This window comes from Pteropus alecto, unplaced genomic scaffold, assembly GCF_000325575.1.
Source record: "Pteropus alecto unplaced genomic scaffold, ASM32557v1 scaffold95, whole genome shotgun sequence".
Lineage (NCBI taxonomy): Eukaryota > Metazoa > Chordata > Mammalia > Chiroptera > Pteropodidae > Pteropus > Pteropus alecto.
Window position 1 is genome coordinate 25,896 of NW_006441071.1, and position 10,406 is coordinate 36,301.

At 40.8% G+C, this 10,406-nt stretch overlaps 1 pseudogene; it reads right to left on the bottom strand.

The window, feature by feature from the left end:
- Nucleotides 1–258: 258 nt before the first annotated feature.
- LOC102880360 lies at nt 259–8,482 on the bottom strand (annotated as a pseudogene).
- Nucleotides 8,483–10,406: the final 1,924 nt, after the last annotated feature.

Below are 10,406 nucleotides of genomic sequence, written 5' to 3' on the forward strand. Positions count from 1 at the left end.
ATAGATAAATAAACAAATAAATAAAAAGCAATCAGGTATCAAACAGCCACCTCTTAGGTACTGATGCCTCAGCACCTGAATTTATAACATTGTCTTGCTTAATACTCTGACAAAAGATTTGCTGAATTAACCTCAGTAGTTTCTGTGACTAAAGCAGAAAGACCCTTTGGAAATGACCAATGACATATGTGCAAGTATGATATAGCACAACCAACAATGAGAATCATTTCAAGAAGACCCCAGGTGTCCATCCTGATTTCATAACCTTTTTAACAAGTTTTTTAGTAAAGATAAGGATCTGTTGATTTCCACTCTGACAACCTCCCAGGCACAATCACTGTATTGTTTCTCTTTGAGGTAGAGACAGATGCCCTGGAAGGGTATCTTATTTTGTCTATAGGCCAGTGTAGGGTCTTCCAGATTCCGCCTCTTTCATCTCCAGCACCAAACAGGTGCCCAGGTCTTCCAGCTGCCGATAGAGTCCACTGAAGAGCCCATGCAGTAGGGTCGTGTTCCAGGCAGCAGAGGAGGGCTTTATGCCAAAGATGTCTAAAGATCTCCTGGAGCATCTCGTGAAGGACAGAGATGGCCTGGGCCTCCTGGACTTGGCTGCCGTCCACCATCTCCTGGGGAAATCCGAAGTTCTTTCTGTCCTTCCAACAGTGGAAAGAGCTGATTCTCTGCATTTGGTACAGAAGCGCAATGTTCTCCTTGTTGACCTGGACGTGGTCTGAGACAGGTCACAGCCCAGAGACCCACCGGGACCATAACTGAACACCAGCACGGCGGTGGGTAGAGAGAGCAGGGGTGCTGTTAGGATTCGGGGATGCTGCTGGTCTGGCTGAGTTACAAATCTGGAGAGCCTTGGACTCTAGGTTCTCTGATGACATTCTTTCTAAATATGGCCATTAAATAGGGAACCCAATGATTTTCATTTTCTAATCATTTCTCTACACTTTTACTTACTTTTTTTGTTTTCACTTATGTGTTCTTTGTGGGGTCTAAGGAGATGTCATCAATCTACACTATTAACTTTGCAATAGAAGTTTAATTTTCTCAAGAAACTTCCTATATATCATTCCAAGTGAATATATATCAATCGACTGAGAAAAGTTTCTGTCTTAAAGTCAGAAGTGTGTGTAGGTATATAATTACACTCACACATGCACATACTCATGTACACTTTTCAATACATAAAAATAGGTCTTCTCAGTTTTAGAAATACAAATTGCCCTTGAATCTGGATAGCACCTTTACCCTCCTTACTTTACATAGGGTGACAGGCTGCCTCAGCCCTAGGGGTTTGTGTGTTTTGTTCAGTAACAGACCATGTACAGTGAATAAGCTCTTGGAACATTAAACATTTGTTTAATGTTTTATTCACAGCGGAAGCTGATGATAAGAATGAATGGCTTCCTGGGATGTTTATCTTTCTTCAAGAACAAATTCTTGCAGGTCCATGTGATTATGCTTCACGGGGTCCACAGGGTCAGGATGAAGACAGACATTGTCCTTTCTTTCCACTGTGTGTAACTGGTCGGTGATGCTGCGCATCTTTGCCAATACTTTAGCAGGAACCCCTGTTCTCTTCTGGGGCATGTAGGTATGGAGATTCTAATCCCAAGACCATTTTATTTTCCCAGCACCACCTGACTCACGAAGGAGATGCCACTTCTAGTAACCCCTTTACTCTGGAATGGCAAAGTGTCCTCAACTCAAACTCTCCTGGATTCATTCCCTGAGGGCAGGCAGACCAAATCATGAGGACTCTAGAATTCCCCTGCTGTAGAGGGCTGTATAGCTGTCGACAAAATAATAACCATCCAAGATCCTTGCCCCTCCTGCTGGAGTGTTTGTGTAAGGAATCTTAGTTGTCAGCGGTAACCTCCACCTCTCTTGACTCATGTTCCCTGGTATGAAAGCGTGAGGAGCCCTCCATGCTGATAGAAAAGTTAATTTTGTCTATAGGTGGAGGAATTAGTTACCTAATTGTAATCATTTTGCCTTTAGTAGGCAGATGATTTTCATTTTTCCATTAAAGCTTTAATTGTAAGACTCATTACTTAAATTTTTGAATACTTTTTATGGTCAGAGTTTCTGAGCTAGGGACAGGAGATTCAATGATAATGTCTCTTAGTAGAAACTTAGAGGACAGAAACTAGTGAACTTCACTTGCTCATCCAGTCTGTGTATTTCTATTTGGCTGTTTTCTTTGTCCTCTGGGTCATAATCAAAATGCAGGGTAGTGAGGCTCAAGCTATTATTTCGAAATAGACTTTTTAAAACTTATTTGTGCTATTCCACTTTAAATTTAAATAACAACAATAGAAAAGATTTTAATAACTTAATTTTTCCATTCTGCTTTACAAGGCATAGTCGGTCTTCCTCATTAGGCATTATTTTCTGTTTCATCCTAAGGTAAATGCAAACAAGAAGAAGTAACAGATTCACGAAGGGGCTTTATCGTTTTTCTCTCTAACTTTCAAGACTTCAAATTTTTTATTTTTCATTTCAACTTTCCTAGAAAGCAAAACTAGACAATTGTTTGTTGGCAAAAAATAAAACAAATGTAATTCTGAACATCATGAATGTGAAAGAAGGAAAGTGACTTTCCTGCTGGGTAAATGACAAAGTCTATAGTAACAAAATTTAGTGCAGCAAAGATGGGACCGGGTTGTGTGGCAGAGTGGAAGGATGAAAACCAGCATGGAATTACACAAAATGGGGAAACAGCTAACCCTGCCAGAGGCTCAAAGAAGACTACGTTTTGATCAATAACTAGCCTTCGGCTTTGCAAGACCAACCACTTCATTCTTCTTCTATTCAATCCACATGAAATCAGCTCTGAGGAGAGAAGGGAGGTTCACACCAACCAATTCTCAAGAGACTGGCAACCTGAACCCAGGTACCAGGACACTAACAACCCTCTCTGGCATGATTGTGGATAGAAACCTTTGCCTGCAGTCTATCTAGTTAAGAAATCCACTCAGGCAATTTAAAGATTGCCTTAGAAATCTAGAATTAAAGAGAAGTTATTAAGAAAAGAAACTGCTCTTAATCTGGAAAATACTGGTGACAATATTTTAAATGATAACACCGAAATTTATTGCATGGTAACCATGGACCAGCTCCTGTCCTAAAATCTTTGAAGTCATTAACTTGATCTTTTCAAGAACTCCATTTGGACTGTTGGAAGAGAAACACAAATCTAGAAGGATGGATTATTCCGAAGGTATTAAAAATCCAAGGTCAAAACCTTCCGGGGATTTGAGATAATGACTTGTCCGGAAGGGCCTATTAAAAGAAAGGAAGGATTGAAATGGACTTGGTAATTATGATCCATGAAGAGGCAGTGGCATGAAATCAGAAGATCAGGGACAGTGCAGTGATAAAGGGTTTCAATGATCTCTTCAAGTGCCAAAGGACTTGTCAACTGTTTTGCATGGCAGCAGAAGTGTAGTATGACTGACCGACTTTAAATGCTAAGGAAAGTAGACACACTTCCTTTGAAATCGTTATGAGGGAGTAGATTTTTCTGCCAATGGAAACTGAAGTTTGCAGCTGGCACTGGAATAACCTACGTTCCTTCTAACACTCAACAAGTGATGTGGTATCAGAGTTTCCGGACGTGCACACTTTTATTGGCTACATCTCCGTGGGAGAACTTTGTACTCAGGGAGTCCACTTGGATCTCCTCCCCATCTGAATAGGAATGATCTGGAGAAACAGTTGACTCTGTGCTGCCCATTGGAATCCTTCCACCCCTAGAGTCTGCCTGTTGCAGTCCAGGCAATAAAGGTCTCTATACTCCTTCCAAGTCCTCAAGCTGCTGCTGATCTTCATCTCCTTTCCCTTTCTAGATGTACACTGTTGGCTTTGAGCAAACATGAGTCTGGGTTTATCCTCCACATGGAATCAGACATGGAACCGCCTCAACAGGGGCACAGATGAGCTCCCGGATTCTTTCTCAAGTCCAGCGTGTAGACATATCAGTCAGGTTCCAGATTTTCACTGTGTTTCTGTGCAGGACTGGACATTAGGGGAACCTTGCCCACTGAAACACGGGAATCGGGTGGCGGGAGGGAGGGTAGAGTCATGGCTACATCCACATATGCTCTGATTGGTAATGCTGGAAAATCTTGGTGACTTCTAGCAGGTGCTGCACTGTGATTCCTCACAGCTCATCCAGAGGCACTTAGGACCACTTCTCATGCCTCAGGGTGTAAGCTTGCCCTGCACTGAGGGAGCTGTGAGAGGTCTTGGGCAGCTCAAACTCACCCGCTTCACCTGGCCCAGCCTTCTAGCCCTGCAGCTCAGACCTCCTACACCTTCAAATATTGAGTAACTCTGAGGTATAAGGAGGACATGGCTGTAGAGATTTTCAGAGGAAGGCAACAATGTGAAACCAAATCATAAACTTTGCAGCCAAAAGTATAAACAAAAAACAAAAACAAAACTGTAAAGGTACAGTAAAAAAAAAAAAAAGAAGTAAAGAAAGAATAGAAACTAAAAGAAAAAAGAAACAGCACCAAATAGTGGAAAGAATCATAATATTTGAAAGTTGGTAGGCAATCACAAAGACAGAAGCAGGTGAATCAAAAAATAATTCTTGTATTCCTGCTCCTATATGGTCCCCTACAAATGGAGGAGGAACAAAGAAAGGCAAGTCTCAAAATTCGTTTAACATGCAAATTAGAGCCCTTTAACCCATCAGTTGGACAGAATCTATCTAAAGATGGAGTCTGTAACTTGAGGTAGAAATTTGAGAATCAGATCCCTGCAAACTGAGCAATTGGCACACACTTCCTGATGAACTTGTTCAGTTACAGCTTAGATGTCCATTCTACACAAACAGATACTTCGCAGGCATGTCATTTGGCAACAATAATATCCTCTGAAATTCCTTTAAGCTATGCTTCTCTTACTACTTAGTCAAGGTGCATTAGATGCCAGTGGCATCATCATGCAAAGTGAAAAGGAGAATTTTCTCTTGACTATGAAGTCAAGAAACATGATCTAGGGGTGGGAATAAATTTGAAAAATTGCTAACTTACTATTAAGAACATATTCGGGCACCTCAAACATGACATATTTCCTGATTTACCTTGCTGCTTCTGATTTACCCAGAAAGGCAGGCTTTAATGCTCCAAGTGGCTTACAAGGACAGTAAAGGGACACATGACTCAGGAGGCCCTAGCCAGCTGAGCAGCCTAGAGGCAAAAATCACACACATTCTGACTCTTTCTCCCCACATGTCTGCAGTTTTCCCATAGAGGGCCTGCCTTGCCTGAAACTGCGGGGATTTTCTCTCCCCAAGGTACAAAAACTAAGGCAGAGAGAGAGCTTTGCCAACTATCTTTCAGAAATCAGTTCTTTCCAGGACAGAGTCTCTTGGTAGCTCTGAAGAAGTGGGTGAAAGGGCTCAGCCTTTTTACCCAGGACAGGAAGAAGCCTGCTTTGCGCACACTCGGTTGATGTCTTTGTCCACCTTGGTCAATAGGGTTTATCTGTGCTGTTACAATTGGCATGGGCCAATTGGTTAGTTTGTCCTCAGGCAGTTACAGACCACCAGAGTTGCTATGGGTTACAGTTGCACGAGGGGATGTGATGAGTTACAGGCAGTCACAGAGCGTGAGATTTTCAGACAGGAACTCAGGCAATACATCTGTTATCTAGACAGAACAAGCAAAACTGGAGGATGAGTCTTTAGTTAATTTCGAGGTCACCCTGCACTTTGGCTTATTCGGCAAGCAGATCTACAGAAGTAGAACAAAAAGCTGATTATAAGGATAGCCTTTTGAGTGGAAAATTCCTCTTCAGGATATTAATACAAGCCACCATTTCTACACTGAAAAAATAAGACACTTCTTTGAATGAGGAACGACAATTTTTGAGTCTTTCCTTGAATTCCGGACAGAATTCTGATTTTTTTTAGGCTGCCTCCTTTGGAGATCAGTTACTGAAAAGGTGGACAGAAGTCTTAAGAATCTTACAGAAAGAGGCAAATCATATTCTCATATTTAGCTGTCTGAAGAAAAACAGGAAAATACCTACCATATTTGAAGTCCTTTCTCTATGGAAGATGTGATGCTAAGTGTCTTAAAATCCACGTGTTCATTTAATAGTCCTAAAATCTATATAAATATTTTGATTCTGTATTATTGATGGAAAAACTGAGGCTTAGAAAGAGAAAGTGGGTTGCTGAACATCACACGTAAGTCCAAGCAGAATGGAAATGCGATAAAATCTCCTTTCTTGTAAGTTAAGGGTGACTCGTGATTTTTCCATTCTGGATTTCTGCTATAATTGTGAAATCTGATTATACTCCTGAATTCTGTACAACTCTCTCTTTCTCTATAAATTTCCATTGTTCATTTATATGTTCAACTACTTGGCCATTTTTTTTTTTACTTTAAGTGTTGAGAAAGACATTGCGTGATCCAGCTTCCCACTTTCATCTTTGAGCGGGAGATGTCTGCTCTTTACAAAGTACTCACTCTGTACTTTAGGTTAACAGAGTCTGAATGGTCTAAGACATGACCTGATCTATTTTCTGTTTAGAGTACATGCAGGAGTCTGTAAAATACCCAAGGAGAGAAAAATCCTTTAGGCAACCTTGTCTCTTAGGCATCTAGTCCAGTCCCTATCACTTCAGGAGCTCAATCAACATTCATGAAAAGAATAATGAAGTTAATAGTAGAAGAAAGAATAATACCAACATCCACTAGATAGTTATGAATTGGGAGGACAATAAATCAAAGATACATTGTAAACTCTTCCCAATCTTACAAAGGAAGTTATGATTGACTATTGTGTGAGACAGTATTTAAAAACATTGTTTGGTTGCAGAGATATTCTTCAAGTTTCAATATTTGAAGTATCAGGATGAGAATCATAGACCTGGTCATAAATGGAAGACCCACCCTCCACTTTGAAATCAGTGATCCTCAAGTGTCTGAGAGGAGCTACCGGAGCATACTTCCTTGTCTCTGTCAGTGTATTTTGAGACCTAGTCTCCACACTTGTAGCCACTTTTTCACCTTTTAACCTGTCTCTGGGAATCAACCCAAATGCTTCTTTCAAAAAATCAATGATGCTGTGAAATCTAACCAGTGACATCCACATCCAATGCTTCTTTCAAAAGATGGATGATGCTGTGAAATCTAACCAGTGACATCCACATCATCTCCCACAGGGTTTAATTTCTGGAAAAAGACTTTCAGTTCTTGTTTTGGGGGTTGATGATAAAGTGTATGCAGCAAACACAGTTTTTCTTTTTCTTTTTTTTTCATCTAAAAGAGCATTGGTACAAATAGCATAAAAATAAAGAGTGCTCTTACTCACTGAACTTGTCTCCTCTTCCATTAATCACCACATTAGAGTCTTGCTCAACTCCTATGCATTTTGGCATCCATTGAAATAAATTCAGATAAACCACTGTGAGCATAACTGACATTGCCCTGTATGCTCTGGGTCCTTAAAAGTATTTAATGTAATCTACCATAATGGTTCCATGGTTCTATAATGATCCAAGTATGGATAATTTTCTGGATGGTTTTCTGTTCGTTAGAAAAGTTAGCATTAACTTAACTGACAAATGTCTTTAACAAAATACTATCTTGAAGAACCTTTCCATAAAACAACTAGACTTTACACTTTGGAAAGCCCAAATACCACTCTACCCACTATTCCCCTCCCCCCCCCCAAACTTTAAACATATAAGAAAAAAATTATGTCATAAAATCATTTATTTAAGAAAATAGATGATGTTCTTCTTCTCTCTAAGCATAATTTTGTAGATTCGTGATATACAACATATTTCTTAATTAGCACCCTGATATTGGTTTCAGGTAATTTCTCAGCTGCAGCAGAACTGTGAGTGGAGATTGTGTTTGGACTTAGCAAAGAATGTAATTGAATAGAGTCATGAGTGTAACTTCTGCACTTGTTGACTTTTCTTTGAGGAATGTTATGAGAAAAAGGCGCGCTGTAATCTCGACTCTGACAACTTCCCAAGCACAGGAGCTGTATTTCTAGAGCTTCAGATAGTTATGGATTCCTTGGAAGTAATTCTAGATAAGAATGCCCAAAGAGGGACAAACCAGATTTTCTTCTTTTGTCCGCTTCAATTGTTCCAGGCTGGGATGCAGTTTAGACAGTAGTTTCTAGAGCAGGGTGAGGTTCCAAGGAGCACGGGGCTGTCCTCTGTGTTCAACAGGTTGAATAACTGCTAGAGCATGAGACGGTGGAAACGGGCGCCTTGTCTTCTGGATTTGACTGCTCTTCCGTCTTTCCCAAGGAGATTGAAGTTGGTTGTGTGATTCTAACATGACTGAGTGGGGATACTTTTTACTTCTCTCAAGAGATTGACGATTTCCCTGCTTTCTAGGCTATGAAGCCTCGGCAGGTCTCCTCCAGGAGAGCAAGCTGGTATGGAGCTGAGCATCATTCCTGCCGTCAGCCACGAACAACAAGGGGCCATTCCGGATGCCGGTGATTCAATGGATGTGCGCCCCGGGCCGCATCCATACTGCTAAAGAGCGCGAAGTTTCTTGAGCTGGGTCCCTGGAACGCGTGATTTCTCAACCTGGCCGCATGAGGGCGCGCAGGTAGCTCTTTCTCACGCTCGGGTACGAAACGAAGACTTTGGATGCCTTGGTTTTCTGTCGGGCTGGTAGCGCCCAAGAAGGGTCTTCCCGGCGCCGTGGCGCAACTTGGTGCCGCTTTAATAGTCCGTGAGAAGCTTTCTTTTCCCCGGTGCTGACTGCTGCAGACGGAGCTCTGCCTTGGCCACGCGGGGGACATTTCTTCCGTACGGAGCACAACGCCTCGCATCAGGTGCGGGATGGTTTCTGGGCGAGGTGCCGCCGGATTCGGAGAGGAGGACGCGGTCGCAGGGGTTTGGGCGCGGCCCTCCCTGGGGCCTGAGGTCGCGGACGCGGACGCCCCGCTGCGCCGTGGCGCTGTGACTTCCGCGGTGAATTTTCAACGTTCCAGCGTTGCAAAGTGGTGGAGTGAGGTACTGAGAAACTGAAAAGCGTGAACGTTAAAACAGCATCTAATTAGACTTTTTAAATATCAAAATATTTGAATGTTAAATATAAATATCAAAGGTAACATTTAAAAATATTTTTCACATAAAACTGTTAAAACAGCATTTTATTAAACTTTATTTAAACTCTTTTATTTATACCAAAATAAGAATTTAGTATAATTTTACTTTCTGAGCTAATGGAATTGTACTCATTTATAGTTTCAATATTCATTCTTTAACTTGTTTTCAGCTGAGAATTGCCTTGTTTGACAATTTCTTGTGACTACGTGCCAATCTTAAATAATTTTTGTTTACTTTCACATTACGGAAAAGTCTTTGGCAGAACTCTACGTTACCTGTATTGTTAAAAAGAAAAGTTAGTGTCGTGTACAAGCAGTTGAGGACATTTAGCAGGTTAGATTTTTTTAACTTTCTTGTGACATAGAAGTGTACAAATTAACTCTTGGTGTTCAGCATTTTATATAGACTGAATAGAATTTGCCAAATTTTACTTGCAGAAAGCCCCCTTCCTTTGTAGGACTCTCAGGGACTTGCAAATGCAAGGTCATTTCATGTCTGTAAAATGTTGATCCTTTGTTCATCATAGATGTTTTGGCCTTAATTTTCCATATTATTAATGCATTAAAATATTACCTTAATTACTTACATTTGGTGCCTTCTCAAATTCCATGCTTGAGAAAAAGACTCACTTACTCTACCCCACTGCTAACTGAGGAAATAGCTTTTAAATTAGAGTGCTGTGATCTTCAGTGGCTAAAAATCTAGGAATGTCTCATTTCCCATCATCCAACCCCCACTTTTTAAATTTTTTACTGTTTTCTCGGTCTTTACAACTTTTTAATTTAATCTATGCCTTAACATAATATCACCAGAGGTAATCTGAATCTGAAGATGAGGGAAGGTATTATTTTGCTCATTTTTACGATTCACAAAAGAGCCATATTTCTGGGAATGTCTCATTTCCCATCATCCAATTTGACCCTCCAATTCTTTTTTTTTTACCATTTTTCTGGCCTTTACAACTTTTTAATTTAATCTATCCCTTAACATAATATCACCAGATATAAACTGAATCTGAAGATGAGGTATTATTTTGCTCATTTTTATGATTCACAAAAGAACCATATTATCTGTCAGACAACTTTCTTCCCCACTGGTTCTCTGCAAAGAGCTTCAAGTGAGCTGGAAGCTTACTCTCATGAGTGTTCCAGGCAGTGAGCTAACAGAGGAAATTCGGGCTCTGTTCCTTCATAGTCCTACAGACAATCCCCTCTCCCAGAGTTTCTGTTTAGGGAGACCTTAACGTGCACACCGCTGAGACTGTTACAGGAGCTGCACTCCAAGCTCTTCT